The following is an 18,295-nucleotide window of genomic DNA, read 5'->3' on the forward strand; positions in this document are numbered from 1 at the left end:
CTGAATCACGGCAACTTTCCTGGGGCTCAGTTACATTGCTGGCATAGGTGTTTATGCCCAAATTTAACAGCAACTGTATTATGTATTAGTTTATTTTATGTTCACTTCAATGCAAACTCCAGGAGAACAGAGATTTTGTCTCTTTGATTCACTGATTATCCCAAGTGCCTAAAACAGTGCCTGGCCCACAGAGGTATCCCATAAATTGTCAATGAAAGAAGAATCAGAGTGGAGAGTACTTGAGGATAGATTTTTACCCTGCTAGGCTTTTAATAGTATGGTTCTATCCCTTTTCCACCTAAAAAAAAGTAATAATGAAGAACCACCAAAGTCTTATTCTCCTGATTAAATTGTGTAAATGAGAAGGGATCAAACCAGCCCCACAAGCAACCCCTTTCCAGGGAGAGAGATTACCTTTTATTACCTTTCTTTGTTTCCTGTTCAGGAAGCATTTTACCCCCTACCATGATTTCTTACCTGGGGCAATTGACTTTAATGTGCAACCTTATCAAGTGCTTTTTGAAATTTTAGGTAAATATAATCCTAGGCTTTCTTTTTCTTTTGTCTCCTATAACCATAATTCCTCTAGAAAAAAATAAAACCAAAACAAATCTAACGAGTTCTTTCCCGCTGGGCCTGCCCTCACAAATCCACATTGGCTACATCTTATCAGACTCCGCTGCTGCAAATCCTTTTGCAACTCCACAGCCCAAGTGCTTGCTACTGTTTTCTTAGCCAATCTGATATATACCTTCTTCTAAATCTAACAGTTTGGTAATAAAATGCACTGGGCTTGGCACTCATTCCTCTCTAATTCTTAGTCTTTCCACCTTCTTTGTAATTGGCTGTAGAGTTCATTAGCTGAACCTGGCCCCCATGTGCTAAGCCAAGGGCAAGATGTCTCTCTTGAATGTAGAGATGAGCTTTGCTAGAATGACCAAGTTTCAATTGATTCCAAAGGCAAGAATTTATAACTGCTCTTTCGGCAACAATTTGAATGAGGGTCTGGGAATGGGGCATAGACAGGACCTAGTAAATTGATATCATTTCTCTTTTTCTTCCGTTTTCTTGACCTCTGCTTGCCTACCTCCAACTTCTACGTTCCTGACACCTACAGTGATAATTTGCATCCTGCTTGAAGTTAGGTGATACTTGAGGGTCAAGTAGATCTGGGTTTGAACTCTGACCTTGGGTAGTATACTTCTTCTCTTATTATGGACTGAATGTTTCTGTTCTTCCAACATTCATACTGATATGTTGAAGCCTTAACTCCCAATCTGATAGTATTTGAAGATGTGCCTTTAAGAGGTAATTAAGTTTAGATGAGGTCATGAGGGTGGGATCCTCATGATAGGATAAGTACCCTTATAAGCAGAAGAGACCAGAATTCTCTCTCTCCACCATGTGAGGATATAGTAATAAGGCAGGAAGAGGGCTCTCAGCAGAAACTGAACTGGCTGACACTTGACCTTGGGCATTCCAACCTTCAGAATTGTGAGAACTAAGTGTTTGTCATTTAAGCTACTCAGTCTATAGTATTCTATTGTAGCAGCCTGAGCAGATTAAATGCCTCTCTAAGCCTCAGTTTCTCTACCTGCCAAATGGGGTAATAATACCATCTTGAAAGTGTTGTTATAAGGATTAGATGAGATAATGAATGTAAAGGGCTGGGTACTTAGACACTAAATGAAAGTTACCTATCATGATATCTTCTCTCTAAGTCACATTCTCCATGAATAGCAAAACAGTAATGACAACAACAACTTACATTTATAAAGCTCTGATTATGTGTAAGGCACTGTTCTAAGTGCTTTGCATATATTAATTCACTTAATGCTAATTACTTTGTTCTTCAGTGATCTTTCCCTTCCTCTTTCCCCAACTCTTCTTGGGTTTATCTCCTCCCCCTTATTTCCTTCTAAAATAGTTCTTTCTCTAAACCTCATGCAGATTTCTGCATGGAAAACAAACAAATAAAACAAGTTTCCATTCCTTGGGTCATGAGCATTTACCCAGTGCCATCTTTATATACAAGGCATGTGGTTACATCGCAGAGCTCTAAAGCAGTTCTTAGCTATGGCTGCACTTTAGAATCACCTGAAGAGCCTTTCAAAGGAACCCTTGCCCAGGCCATAAACCCAGACCAATTAAATCAGAATCTCTATGAGTGGGACCAGGCACTGCCTTCAAATTTTAGTGCACTTGAGAATCACTCAAAGATCTTGGGAAATTGCAGGTTCTTCTTTTTAAATAAGCTCCCAGAGAGGCTGATGCTGCTCGTCTGTAGAAGACATGTTGAGTAGCAAGGCCAGGTCAGAGCCTTCTCACTTACTGCTCAGTGGCTTTCTTCTATCTTCGGTCACAGACTATCTCTTGACTACCTTCTTCCAGTCTTCCTTTTCAGCCTAGACTACACCCTACTTGGTCTCTAATCCCAAGTCCCACAGTAACAGTAGATATGACTAGTGGCAGAGAAAGATAGTGGCTCACCCACATAGCAAATGGCATGTCCTTGCTTAGGAAAATCATCTAGAACCCAGGGTTTGGTGATCAGGGATGAACCACCACGAATGCCTGGGAACATCTTTAAATGGGAGCATTTCTTAATTTATGCTCATTTCTAAATCATGGGCCATTCTTGATGAGGCCCTTCAAAATGGCCCATAAGGAATCAGTGAATTCTGATTTTGTGACTGTCATCCTCCTGAATCAATCAATGCCATGACTGCCCTTTATTCTGTCCTCTTAATTGAGTTCTACAGTGACCATCCTGACTACCCTCTTTCTGGCTTTGTGCCCAATGCTGGCAGCCATGGTATTCATAGAATTCCTAAGTTGGCACATCTATTTACAGGGCTTTTTGAGCTACTTAATTCACATGGAAGGAAGAAAAAGTAACCCTGTCTTAGGAAATGCTTGTAGGACATGGTGTCCTCTCTGGGACAGTTTTCTCATTTATAATAAATGAAGAGTCTAGAGTAAGTCAATCTCTGGGGTATCTTCCACCAAACGTGTCTATGTATTTTGAGATGAGATCAGAGCATCAGTCATCTTTCATAGGCTTAGGCAACCAAACCTTCGAGGGTGATGATAATTTCCCAAGTGTACATTGCCTGGTTCTTTTCTCTCTTAAATCAATCTTATCCTTAAAGATGACAAAGAAGTCTTGCTAGATTTAAAAATGATTCTCCTGCATTACAGTTGACAATAATAATACAAGGAAACTAAGGGAATGGTAAATTCAGGTTTGAGAAAGAGATTCCAGTCCTAATTTAGCTGAAGAGAAGTCCAAGGAGGAACAAAGTCAAATTTTTAATAAATGACATTATTTTTTTCTCTTCATTTAAAACTAAGAAGTCCCCAATAGGCAAAAATTGCAGTCAAATAAAACTAAAAAAAAAATTATGCTCCACATTGACGATACTACCTATTGGGCTCTCAGTTTGGAATAGTTGTAACAGGCAAATAATGCCATACTTTTTCTGTCTTCTGTTTACCAAAGAGCAGCAGCTGTGAGAAACATTTGCTGTGGGATGAAACTAGACTGTCTTGAGGAGCTAAGATTTAAGTCCACTCTTTCAACATTTCCATAGTGCCCAGTTTGATTTCAGCTATGTGCATGTTTAATCTTGTTTGAAACCAAGCTTCTGGAATGAACCTGGAAAAGACGGGAAATGCTGGAAACCAAACTCATATTTATTTTGGAAGCAAAGGGCTGCTACATTCCAGTTTTCATGGCAGGCAGGCAAATCTATATAATGTTGTAACACTGTGGTTGCAGTGCGGAGAAGGAAGGAGGACTGAATCTCGTCTTGCAAAGGCAGGAGCTTTCTGGTAGCGGCTATAGGCTTCATTGTGAAGATACACAATAGGGCCTTAATAAGCAAATAAGGACTTGATTTTGAAGACTTGATTTTGAAGCCCTGAATATAAGAGCAGCCACTTTTTAAAACAAACTCTTTAATTGATCTTACAATAAGTACAGCATTTTTCTGACCTCCCTAATTTTCAGCAGCCTTTCTACCATCTCAGAACGTGCCCCTCCATCCTGCACTACCAGTGACGTGATTGAAATGGACAATATTGATTTGTCACTCAGGTATTGTGGTTTGCCTTATGAAGAGGAAATGGTTATTTTTGCCTCGGTAAAATTGCCTTGAATATTATTCATTCTTTATAAAAGCAAATAGTGGTGACTATAACCAGGAAAGATTCAGGTATAGCAATTTTTAAATATAAGCTATGTTTTAGTTTTGTCCTAATTTCAGGGGTCAAATCCAGAGTCAATGACAGGAAATCATATACCCAGAAAACTAAAAAAAAAGAAGAAAAAACATATTTTTTTCTGTTTATATAGAGAAGAAAAAAATAATACAAATAATATTAATATTTTTTATATTTGTTTCTCTTTTCTCAAAATGAAGGTAATAAATGATTCCATCATGTTGTAATGGTAAAGTGTCTTACTTTCCTTTAATTAAACAACAACAACAAAAATACACAAATATGTTTATAGGTTAAACTTCTTATGGAATTTAGGCCTCTGGCTGAACATTTGGAAGAGTTAAGAGAACCTAATTCAGTCCTCATATCTAGTTTGAATTGCATTATATCAGAACAGGAAGAAAACAGCCCATCTAAAATATATATGAATTATCTGGAAAAATAAATGACACTACCCTTTCCAATCCTTATGGTCAGAAGATTCCATCTGTCTCAACTTCACCCACCCGCCTGCTACTCGAGTCCTTGCCTTTGGGCTGGGTCCCCTGGAGGAGGGAGGGAGTGTGCTCTGTCATTCAGACAATGCACATTGAACACTCTCTTCTCCCTCCACTCTATAATTAGGCCCTCTTCACAAAAGCCCTTCTCTTTTCTATACAATTACATCCTATTTCCATATTCCTTCCAGGTATGGCTCATATCCAAAATCTTTCCTCACTTTTGCTGTCTACTTCCCTGGCTCATCCAAGTTGGCTCTGTCACACCATCTCTGTGGGGCCCAGATATGGAACACGGCAAGCCAAGAAAGATTTGACTGACGGGGGGCAGAGATGAGCCCCATGTGACTCCTACAGCGCTCTAAGGAGGCTGCTGGTGCAGGGGGAAGAATCAGACAATCTTGAGAGACTTTTTCACTGCTTCTTTTTATTGAAAAATATGAAAATCATACCATTCTTTGAAATGCTGATCTTGCATGAACAAGCACATGCATTACCGACAGCATGGAAGGAATTGAAATATTTGACCCAACCAAAAAAAAAATGTTTTTAAATCCCACATAGGTCAACCAGCAGCCCTCCCCTTGCTAACCTGACCCATCACCAAGCCAGACTTCTTGATTTGCCTCTGTCCCCACACCCCAGTTCGTGTGAATGCTGTGTTTATTTGAATGTGCAATCAACAATGGTTCTCTTTCTCTTTATCTCCTATGCCAAAGACAACAAATGCAAATGGTGAGCTGAAATTGGGATTAGAAGATTCCAAATAAGGGCTGGCATAGCCTTTAAGGTTAAAAGCCTATATGATAATCCCAAACAATCAGAGGGAGACAAATACTTTACAACAGCTGTGCAGGCCACAAACAAAGCTTTTCAGATTCGTATGCATGTAAAGTCTTGACCATAAATGTTACATTAACATTTTTTTTACATAACCCACTGGAGACAAGTTCTCCTCTAAGGACTTGGCCCTTTGGTTGCTTATACCTAAGGCATATGGAACCAAACTTGAAGGTTTTGAAAGTCCTTAGGATTGGGCAATTTCTTGGAATATTGGGGTAACTACAAAGGCAGGGCGGGGGGGGGGGGTGCAGGACAGTTGAGAGACTGGCAGTTAGGCAAAGGGCCAAGAAAGAAACTTCCCAGAAAATGCTGGATCTCTTCTCTACTCTGCCGGAAATACCATCTCTTTTCATTGAACTTGTCCATGGTATGAGCTGTTCTCCCTGAGTAAGGTTTAAAAAGCTTACAGGCAGGGCATTGCTTTAAAGCTGAGATACCCATGGCTTCTCTTTATAATACACAAATCAAAATAGGAATGAATATGTAGGAAAAATTAAGTTGGTTCTTTGGCCAGAATACGCTCCCATAGTCATAAAGAAACAGACAGGTAAATCTATCATTTTAATTTCAAAATGAAATTCCTTTAGAAAACTGGCAGACATTCAGCCCTGGCCAAATGGATTTGAAAGGATTGTGATTTCTTTTGCTGTCAACTGGCTCTGGGAGTGTTACTGTCATGGGGGGAGGCCCATTCATACCAGGATATGCAGTGAAGCCACCAATGTCCCATCACCCTTTGCTCTGGGAGAAGGTGAAGAAAGGAGGAGGCTTAAAAATTATAGCATCTGTATACTAAATACTCAGTAAATATCAAGCAGTGTATGTTATTTGCATTTTGTTGGTAATCATTTCAAGACAAATACTATTGTTAACTGCATTTTATAGATAGCTTTCTATTGTTGCTGTAGCAAATTACCACACATGTAATAGCTTCAAACAATACAAACTTATTGCCTTACAGTTCTGTAGAAGTCTGACACTGGTTTCCCTGGGCTAACATCAAGATATCTGAAAGGTTGCAGTTCTTTCTGGGAGTTGTAAGAACAATTTTCTTGCCTTTTTAATTTCTAGTGGCCACTCACATTCCTTGGCTCATGGCCCCTTCCTCTATCTTCAAAGCTAGCAAAGGCTGGGTTGGGTTTTTATCACTATGACATTTTCTGCCTTCCTCTTCCTTTGTGATTACGTTGGGACCATATGGATAATCTAAGATAGTCTTCCCATTTTAAGGTTAACTAATTAGCAACCTTAATTCCATCTGCAACCTTAGTTTTCCTTCACCACATACCCTAACATGTTCATAGGTTCCAGGGGTAGGATGTGGACATCTTTGGGGAGCTATTATTCTGCCTCCACAGACAGAAAAAACAAAGCATAAAGAAGTTTAAAAAAAAACTTGCAGAATGTCCCACAGCTAGTTGGTAATAGAGCCAAAACTATCTTTGAGCCAAAACTAGATGTGGAAACAGGAAGAAAGGCAGGAGAAAACGAAAAGAGAGAAAATGAGTTGAGGGCAGATTTTTCTGCTATGGAGAAAGTGGACTTTTGCAGCAAATGCACTATTGGCTACAAATCAGTGTAACAAGAGGATTGTGAGTGATAATTTGTCTTTGTTACTCATCTCCTTTATTTTCCCATTTAACTTTTGAATTATTTCCATAAATCCTAGTTCACCAAGTTACAACAGCCTCACTCATAATACTGGTCTCTCTGGTGTTATAAAACATACCAGGGCATTGTAGGCCAAAAACTTCATATGGGACCCCATATGAAGTTGGGTGACCAAAGTGTAAAATAATGCAGCTGCTATGGAATACAGCATGGCAATTCCTCAAAAAATTAAAAGTAGAATTACCATATGATTCAGCAACTTTACTCTGAGAATATATCCAAAAGAATTGAAGGCAGGATCTGGAAGAGATATTTGCACACCTTTGTTCATAGCACCATTATTCACACTAACCAAGAGGTGGAAGCAACCCAGATGTCCAGCTGTGGGTAAGTCGATAAATAAATGTGGTTGTATACATACCATGGAATGTCATTCAGCCCTAAAAAGAAATTCTGACACCTGTTACAATGTGGATAAACCTTGAAAACATTATGCTAAGTGAAATAAGCCAAACACAAAAAGACAAATATTGTATGATTGTACTGTAGATTGAGCTATCTACAGTAGTCAAACTCATAGAAACAGAAAGTACAATGGTTATTGCGAGGGCTGGGGAGGAGAAAATGAGAAGTTGTTTAGTGGGTATAGGGTTTCAGTTTTGCGAGATGAAAATATTTTGGAGATCAATTACCCAACAATGTGAATGTACTTAACATTACTGAACCATAAAAATGGTTAGGATAGTAAATTTTGTTACATGTCGACCACATAATTCCCAGTCTAAGAAAAAGCCTTATTATAAGAGTTTATTTGAACCAAATTGATGACAGTTGTCAAGAAGGAAAACCTCAATGGATTGAGAAAATGCTCTGGAGAAGGGCAGTTTGGCAGCTGATTTTACACACAGACTCTGAGGAGGAGACGTCAGGAGGGTTACAGGAAACCCACTGGTGGTAGATTAGGGAGGCAGGGGAAGCAAAGCAGAGATCTCTGAAACCGATAACAGGTGAAACAGAGAGACACATTTCTTTGACAGTGGTGGTGCAGGGCAGTGAGCGTTCACAGCACACAGAGGCGGGGTGTGAGCCACAAGATAACAGAGTGGTCGGCGCTCTGGGGCCGGCGGTTGTGCCTGGGAGGCTCTGGGAGAGAAGCTCACTCGGACATTTCAGTGGTATGTGACCTGAGATGCCCAAAGACAACTGACAATTTCAGAGTTAAAGACTTACCTTTGTCTAGGAAGCTACAGGCATAGGACTTGACTACCCACCATGACTCACTTTTAGTTAGAAATTTTTACAGTCGACCATGCTGTACGGCTACTTTGGTCTCAGGTTTGTAAAGCCCACCAGGCAGGCCTCCCCTGAGCTTGTCAGGTTTAGTATGTGACCACTTTTACATCCACACAAGTGTTTTACCACAATTTAAAAATAAAATTTCAAAAAGATGGAAGACCTAACAGTGGTTTAAAAAAAACAAACAAAAAAAAAATAACGAAAAAAGGCCCTAGCCAGTTGGCTCAAAGGTAGAGCATCAGCCTGGTGTATAGATGTCCCAGGTTTGATCCCGGTCAGGGCACACAGGAGAGGTGCCCATCTGCTTCTCCATCCCTCCCCTCCTGTCTCTCTTGCTCTCTCTTCTCCTCCTCTCCTGCAGCCATGTCTTGATTGGAGCAAGCTGGCCCCAGGTGCTAAGGATGGCTCCATGGCCTCCACCTCAGGTGCAAAAAATGGCTCTGGTTGCAACAGAGCAAGGGCCCCAGGTGGGCAGAGCATCTGCCCTGGTGGGCTTGCCGGGTGGATCCCAGTTGGGGCACATGCAGGAGTCTGTCTCTGCCTCTCTTCTCACTAAATTAAAAAAAAAAAAAAAAAAAACAAAGCAAACCACCACAACAATCAGAAAACCTAGTTTTAACACTTTTCTAAGATCAACTTCCCTTCCATTTGCTTCATAGAAAAGACTGTTAGAAAGGTATTACACAGAAAGGATTCCTTGGAGAGCCTGCCTGGAAAGTTGCTGATCTGTTTAGTCAGCTTATTCTGGAAGCCAGCCAGCATATAGGAATTACAATAGTTTAATGCTTCCCTCAAAAAATAAAATGAATGAATGAATAAATAAAAAGTGATTCGAAAGTGTCTGACCTGTTTCCAAGAGCAAGCTTGAGGGACTCCTTTGGAAGTCCACCCCGAGTCGTACTCCACACCCACACTCCTCTGCTCTGGCTGGGTGCTGCCTAGGAAGCCTGGAAACGTGGCACCTGAGTGGACAAGGATGGAGCAATGAATCTGTCTTTCTAGTTTGCTTTCAGAGCAGCTCCAACTTCGTCATCCATAGGTACCTACTCTGTTCTTCTCAGGCTCTGTTGAACTGTGCCACGTGCACCTGGATCTTTCTGTGCATACTCACATTTCAGCACTTCTCGCGCTGTGTGTGTGTGTCTATACACACACATATCACATATAACTTGGTAGATCTCTCTCAGAAGTCTGTGGGTTCCTTAAGAACGAAGCATTTTTTATCACTAGCATAATGCCTAAATCCGTTGAGGCTTAGCAAATCATCATCATATAATGATTGCATCTAAAATTGTCTTTGTATTATTCTTAGGCCATGAGGATGTCCATTTTAGACAACTACTTGTGTGCATGGCATGATTCAGATCATATCCTGGTCCCAGTACTGTGTGCATGCTCAGAACTTCTGCTTCCATGACTTGCCTCAGCTGTCACTCATCCCCCTCCCTAAATATGTGTGTGTGGTTTCTGTTTGATTTGATTTTCTTCTGCTTATCCTTATCAGACACATGTGGGTATCTCTACACCTCCATTATTTCCTAAACTTTTTAAGGACAAATTATCCAACACATTCTTTGTGTCTTCCCAAAGCATCACACACTGAGATGCCAAGTTTAAAAGCTGTTACTACCTGGCATGTCAAACTGCTTGATTGACACAAACACCTTCATATTCTCCCAGAACCTCAGAAGGTGAAGTCATCATCTCTTCTCCATCAACCTGCTCATTTTTCTGAATTCCTTGAGGGGTGGTTATTTATATGTTTTTCCTACTGGTACCAAATATCCTCCCACTTCTAAGGCTTGAGACCTTACTGTGATCTTGCATCAGGATTTCTTCATGCTTGCCCATCTGCCCCCACCTCTCTCCCCATCAAAAATTTAGGCACTGACTCTTATTGATTATATTTCAGAACATTTTCTAAACAACCCCTCCCTTTCACCTCCATTTGTCACCACCCTGTAGCAATTGACAACAGGGACTTTACATGCCAGTTTCTGTCTGTTGGAGTAGCTATCTAGATAGAGCTAAGCTTTGATGGCTTGTCTGGGATCAGCAGAAGAGAATATTGTAATCAATTGAAAATGGCTGTCATTCCTGACCAGGTGGTGGCACAGTGGATAGAGCATCGGACTGGGATGCAGAGGACCCAGGTTCAAAACCCCGAGGTCACTAGCTTGAGCATGGGCTCACTGGCTTGAGCGTGAGATCATAGACATGACCCCTTGGTCGCTGGCTTGAGCCCAAGGTTACTGGCTTGCACAAGGGGTCACTCGCTCTGGTAGAGCCCCTCCCCCCAGTCAAGGCACATATGAGAAAGCAATCAATGAAAAACTAAGGTGCCACAGTGAGGAATTGATGTTTCTCATCTCTCTCCCTTCCTGTCTGTCTGACCCTATCTGTCCCTCTCTCTGTTCCTCTCTCTGTCTCTGTCACAAAAAAGAAGAAAGAAAGATGAAAGAAAGAAAGAAAGAAAGAAAGAAAGAAAGAAAGAAAGAAAGAAAGAAAGAAAGAAAGAAAGAAAGAAAGAGATAAAATGGCTGTTATGACTATAGCTGAGAGAGAAACCGTGGTCTTCTCTGGCCAAGATAAGTACAATAGTCTCCTGGCCCCCTTGACTCTTCATCCAATGTATCCTACACACTGACTCAAAGTTGACCCTTTTAATTATCACCATGATATCTGTCCTTCTAAAACAGTGATGCCCATTACCTACACCAGCTCTGTCAAGCTCCACCTTACTAGCCACTCACAGCAAGAGTCTCAAATACCTCCCACCTCCAACCTCATACATGCCTAAGAATTGAACTGGTGTAGATTAAGACAGGAAGTAGTATATCAGCTGTCTCAACCCCTCCAGAGGTGGGGCCTGAAGTTAATCATGGCTGCCCACAGACATGGTATCTGCTCTCCTTAATATAAGCCCTGAATGCCAAGTTAGCCTCCAGGTCACACCACTTTTATCATTTTTATACTTCCCCTTTCTCCACACCCTCAGACCTACTGAGGTGGTTCTGAACTTCTGCCACAGACAACCTGGCTGTTCTTACATTTATTTAAGCTTTAAAAATAACCGGTCTATTTGGACTCCCAGAAATTGCAGACTTGCCCAATTTCCCTTCTCCTGGCCCAGGCCAAGTTCTGGCCATATATGAGCAGCTTACCCAAAATGACATTGGGGATTATGAGAATCTTCTATATACTATAGGGTCATGCTCAATCAAGTTCATCCCTTTCTTACTATTATCACAGCCTGGCCCCCGCGTGGCACTGCCACACAACCTGGATATTGCATAGAACCATTCAGCTCAGCCTAGGGAAACCACTGAGTTCCTTACTCACCTAGTCAGATGTCTTCTTTTTCCCTATATCCTGAGCTTGAGCAGAGTAATTATAAAGAGCACTTGCTGCCCTGGCCGGTTGGCTCAGCGGTAGAGCGTCGGCCTAGCGTGCGGAGGACCCGGGTTCGATTCCCGGCCAGGGCACACAGGAGAAGCGCACATTTGCTTCTCCACCCCTCTGCCGCGCCTTCCTCTCTGTCTCTCTCTTCCCCTCCCACAGCCAAGGCTCCATTGGAGCAAAGATGGCCCGGGCGCTGGGGATGGCTCTGTGGCCTCTGCCCCAGGCGCTAGAGTGGCTCTGGTCGCAACATGGCGACACCCAGGAGGGTCGCAACATGGCGACGCCCAGGATGGGCAGAGCATCGCCCCCTGGTGGGCGTGCCGGGTGGATCCCGGTCGGGCGCATGCGGGAGTCTGTCTGACTGTCTCTCCCTGTTTCCAGCTTCAGAAAAATGCAAAAAAATTTAAAAAAAAAAAAAAAAAAAGCACTTGCTATGTGCCAGGCCCTTGAGTAAGTGCATTGTATGCATAGCTTCACACCACCTTTACAAGGACCCTATGAAGCAGGCACTACTATTATGCCCATTTTACGCAGGAAGCAATCAAGAATTAGAGAAGTTAAACAATTCTCCTTAAGTCATCCACATAGTAAGAGCTAGAATTTGAATTACAACTGACTGATCTAGAGTTAATGCTTTTAATCACTGTGTTAGAGATTGCGAACTGAGGACCCACAGTAGAATGTTGGCCGTGGTTATACATGACCACCAGAGTTTTTATTTACTTTTAACAATGGCCAGTACTTAAGAAATTGGAGACGTCACATAAAAAATTCAGGCCCTGGCCGCCAACAATGAAATATTAGAAAATGAACTCAAAAAAATAATCCCCTTCACGATTGCAACAAAAAAAATAAAATACCTAGGAATAAACATAACAAAGAATGTAAAGGACCTATATATAGAAAACTACAAGGCATTGCTAAGAGAAATAGAAAAAGACACAATGAGATGGAAAAATATTCCTTGTTCTTGGATAGGAAGAATAAATATAATTAAAATGGCCATATTACCCAAAGTAATATATAAATTTAATGCAATTCCCATCAAAATTCCTATGACATTTTTTAAAGAAATGGAACAAAAAATCATCAGATTTATATGGAACTATAAAAAACCCCGAATAGCCAAAGCAATCCTAAGGAAAAAGAATGAAGCTGGGGGCATTACAATACCTGACTTTAAACTATATTATAGGGCCACAATAATCAAAACTGCATGGTATTGGCAGAAAAATAGACACTCAGACCAATGGAACAGAATAGAAAGTCCAGAAATAAAACCACATATATATGGTCAAATAATCTTTGATAAAGGGGCCAACAACACAAAATGGAGAAAAGAAAGCCTCTTCAACAAATGGTGTTGGGAAAACTGGAAAGCCACATACAAAAGAATGAAACTCGACTACAGCCTGTCCCCGTGTACTAAAATTAATTCAAAATGGATCAAAGACCTAAATATAAGATCTGAAACAATAAAGGACATAGAAGAAGACATAGGTACTAAACTCATGGATCTGGGTTTTAAAGAACATTTTATGAACTTGACTCCAATGGCAAGAGAAGTGAAGGCAAAGATAAATAAATGGGACTACATCAGAATTAAAAGTTTTTGCTCAGCAAGAGAAACTGATATCAAAATAAACAGACAGCCAACTAAATGGGAACTGATATTTTCAAACGACAGCTCAGATAAGGGCCTAATATCCAAAATTTACAAAGAACTCATAAAACTCAACAACAAACAAACAAACAATCCAATAAAAAAATGGGAAGAGGACATGAACAGACACTTCTCCCAGGAAGAAATACAAATGGCCAACAGATATATGAAAAGATGCTCAGCTTCATTAGTTATTAGAGAAATGCAGATCAAGACTACAATGAGATACCACCTCACCCCTGTTAGATTAGCTATTATCAACAAGACGGGTAATAACAAATGTTGGAGAGGCTGTGGAGAAAAAGGAACCCTCATACACTGTTGGTGGGAATGTAAAGTAGTACAACCACTATGGAGGAAAGTATGGTGGTTCCTCAAAAAACTGCAAATAGAACTACCTTATGACCCAGCAATCCCTCTACTGGGTATATACCCCAAAACCTCAGAATCATTGATACATAAAGACACATGTAGCCCCATGTTCATAACAGCACTGTTCACAGTGGCCAAGACATGGAAACAACCAAAAAGCCCTTCAATAGAAGATTGGATAAAGAAGATGTGGCACATATACACTATGGAATACTACTCAGCCATAAGAAATGATGACATTAGATCATTTATAGCAAAATGGTGGGATCTTGATAACATTATACGGAGTGAAATAAGTAAATCAGAAAAAAACAAGAACTACATGATTCCATACATTGGTGGAACATAAAAACGAGACTAAGAGACATGGACAAGAGTGTGGTGGTTACCAGGGGTGGGGGGAGGGAGGATACAGGAGGGAGGGAGGGAGAGATTTAGGGGGAGGGGGAGGGGCACAGAGAAAACTAGATAGAGGGTGACAGAGGACAATCTGACTCTGGGCGAGGGGTATGCAACATAATTTAATGAGAAGATAACCTAGACATGTTTTCTTTGAATATATGTACCCTGAATTATTAATGTCATCCCATTAACATTAATAAAAATTTATTAAAAAAAAAAAAAAATTCAGGCCCTGGCCAGTTGGCTCAGCGGTAGAGCGTCGGCCTGGCGTGCGGGGGACCCGGGTTCGATTCCCGGCCAGGGCACATAGGAGAAGCGCCCATTTGCTTCTCCACCCCCTCCCCCTCCTTCCTCTCTGTCTCTTCCCCTCCCGCAGCCAAGGCTCCATTGGAGCAAAGATGGCCCGGGCGCTGGGGATGGCTCCTTGGCCTCTGCCCCAGGCGCTAGAGTGGCTCTGGTCGCGGCAGAGCGACGCCCCGGAGGGGCAGAGCATCGCCACCTGGTGGGCAGAGCATTGCCCCTGGTGGGCATGCCGGGTGGATCCCGGTCGGGCGTATGCGGGAGTCTGTCTGACTGTCTCTCCCCGTTTCCAGCTTCAGAAAAATACAAAAAATAAAATAAAAATAAAAATAAATTCAGATTTGTGACTTCTCTTTACAAAACTGGAAGGTGGGGCAACATAGGCTCTATATCCTACAAGGCAAAAATCACATAGAGCTAAGAAATGTCTGCCATTGACACGGATGAGCACACCCATCCGCCTCTGTCTCTACTTTCCTAATCACGGTACTCTCAGACATCATTATCCATCAGAACCAGCTGGAGATTGCTGGGCCCCACCCCCAAGTTTCTGATTCAGTGGGTTGGGGTAGCACTGGAGAGTTTATCTTATTACAACCCACGTTAGTTGCCATCATGTTAGTTAGTCTCATCATGTTTGTGCTGTTGCTTTTTATACCCTCAGCCCACCTACTCACTTCTTTTACCTCCCCGCTCTCTGTAGGCATTTGAATTTGCTACCCAGGCACTACATTATACTCACACCAAGGGATTCAGGACCGTACCATCTGTTCCTAAATTCCCACTCATCTCTCATATGAATCTTAAAGCTAATCTGGACTTCTCATTGTTCTGACTTCTTTCAACTCTTAAAAACATAATGTAACTTATGTATTCAATTTCACAAAGGGAGTAGAAGATAATACAACGCAGGCGTGGTGTAATCACTTCTTCCCCCGAACTGGAAGGGACCAGCAGAAAAGAGACACCTATGTATGTATAAGCAAGATAGGAACTTCTGCTAGCACAGTCCTCTGGTGGCTCAGATTTAAAAGCTATAGAATTCTCACAGAAACAACCACTTGATTTATTCTGTTCTTTCAGGAGCACCTGCTCCGTAGCTTCCACAAGTACTCTTCTGAGGTTATAAGTCAATCTAACTATTCCAGGAAAAATATATTCAGACAGTTCTCCAGGATATATAGTGTATCAATTCAAAAACTGTTCATGAGGTTTCACTTGGCCTAGAACCTTCAATACCCCCTCCTATAATCTTCAGTACCCCCCCCCCAAAGTATTTGTATCTTTGTAAGCATGCTCTGACAGCCTCACTGGAGCAAAGGGTGGATTTAGGGGAGTGGTAGTGAAAGTGTTTTCAAACTGTGGTATGTGCTGTATTGGCACATATTTGCAATGTGGCTTATAGTACTTCAAAATAATCTTGTCTTAATGCAAATAAATGGGACTCACAGCTCAGCTAAAGTTTTTTTTGATAATAAAACCCTTTCAAAGCCTTGTGGGGTTTTTTTTGTTTGTTTTTAGTTTTTGTATCATTCACCCAGCTCTATAAAATATGTCAAATCACAGTTACCTTGTAGCAGATGTCAGCCATAGATACTAACAAGCAAGAATGAGTTTGAAATGAGTAATTATTCATGAAAGCCTTATGAGATTTCTTTGGCAAGTTTTAATTTTTCTTATTTCTTCAATCCTTAAGCAGTAGGTACTATTTATGATCATGAACTCTCTGGTGATTTCCTTATTTTTATGAAAATAATAATTCTAATATTATAAACTTTTTAAAAACTTAGTTACTAAGTCACTACAGGTACAATAACATAGGCCTTTTTATGCATTTGTAAAGCTTTCTGCAACTCATTTTAGGTACATACAAGAAGCTGCAGAATTATTTGCTCTAAACTTACAAACTTTATATAATGATTCTACTTCAATGTGTTTATAATAAGAAAATAGTCATACATGCATGAAAATATATTCTAGAAATATATTATTTAGCCTTGTTTATAATAGTAAAATGTTAACAATAATATTAAATAAAATATTCAACAACAGGGCATTGTCTTTTAAAAGTGCCATATCCACAGTACGGAATTATATGCCACTATATTAAAATATTGCTTTAGAAGAATATTGAATGATATAGCAATTTGTAAAGTAGATAAAAATTATTTTTAAATAGCTACTTGGTGTTTGAACTGTTGGTCCAGGGGAAAGGTAAGGTTTATTTTAGAGTGAGGCTTCTCTATTGGTTTATAGAAACGCAACTTAAAGGGCTTATTTTATTTTGGAAGTGTGGGCATAATCTAGATCAGCAGTTTTCAACCAGTGTGCCACAAGAGGCACACACTGGTGTGGCACAAGAATTTTTAAAACATGCACTACCTGACTGTTTAGTCGAGGGCACTGACCCCTTTTCCCTTAGGTTGTCAAATAAAAAAATGACAACAGCCAACACAACAATAGCTGTCCAGTGTGAATGAATTAAAATTATACCTATTTTTTTTGTCAGATCAGCAAAAAGATATATTCTTTGGTATGCAGCAGAATTTTAGGATTTAGTTTATGTGAGCCATGAGACGAGAAGGTTGAGAGTCACTGACCTAGATAGAAGACATGCAGATAGAATTCTATCCCACTACTTAAAAAGCAGAAGAATTTGCCTGACCGCTGGTGACGCAGTGGATAAAGTGTGGATTGGGAATGCTGACGTTGCCAGTTCAAAACCTTGAGGTCACTGGCTTGAATGGGGGTGTGAGCTTGAGCACAGGGTCTCTGGCTTGAGTGGGGGGTCATCCACGTGACCCCAAAGGTTGCTGCCGTGAAAAGCCCAGCATTACGGGATTGAACCCACGGGTCTGTGGTTTGAGCAAGGGGGCACTGCCTTGACATGAGCCCCCCATAAAGCAAAAGAATTGGGGAGCAGACCTTTGGCAGCTCCCTAGTAGCAGTAAGAGAGGGTTTTGATGAATGCAGGAGAAGGGGAGTGGATTGAGGGGAACGGGGAGAGTAAACTAAATGGGAGTTGCGGGGCCTCGGGAAAAGTTGGTCAGTGTACATTTTCCTGTGGTAAGGTAGCCAAGGAACTTTAAGACAGAAATATCTAATATTAAGTTTTGTCGTTTTCTATCTGAGCTAAGAGCCACGTGCAGTTTGTTAAACTGTTAACCTAAATATCACCAACAAACTACAAATAAAATAATGTGGTTCTGATGTTAACTCTATCTCTTCACCACACATTTGGTGAGAACCTCAAGCAAGCTGCGGCTCAAAAGCCGTCTCAACCCCTGTCTGGCCTTCATTCACCCTCTTCTTTCCTCCTTCTCATTAGCTGATCCTTGTCTTTTCTATTTTCATCTTTCTGGCCACATGGAATTTCTTTGTTCTAAGACTTTAGCACCAATTACAGGGAACTCTTTCTAGCCGCAACTGTGTGAGCTCCACAATATATAGCATTTTGCCTGTATCTGATATCCACTTTTACTGTTTTATTTTCTCTCTTGTGTTCATGCTCTAGTGGAGAGGATTTATATCCTGTGCTTGGATTTGGCTAGGAGGTTGGAGACAGCCTCCAAGTTAAATCCTTCTGGGAAAGGACTAGTTTCAAGAGTTACGTACTCCATACTTCCGGTGTAGCACAATCAAATATTCCCCTGGCTGCAATCCTTCATGTAGATCTTGTGAGCAC

Source organism: Saccopteryx bilineata, chromosome 1, assembly GCF_036850765.1.
Source record: "Saccopteryx bilineata isolate mSacBil1 chromosome 1, mSacBil1_pri_phased_curated, whole genome shotgun sequence".
In the NCBI taxonomy this organism is placed as follows: domain Eukaryota; kingdom Metazoa; phylum Chordata; class Mammalia; order Chiroptera; family Emballonuridae; genus Saccopteryx; species Saccopteryx bilineata.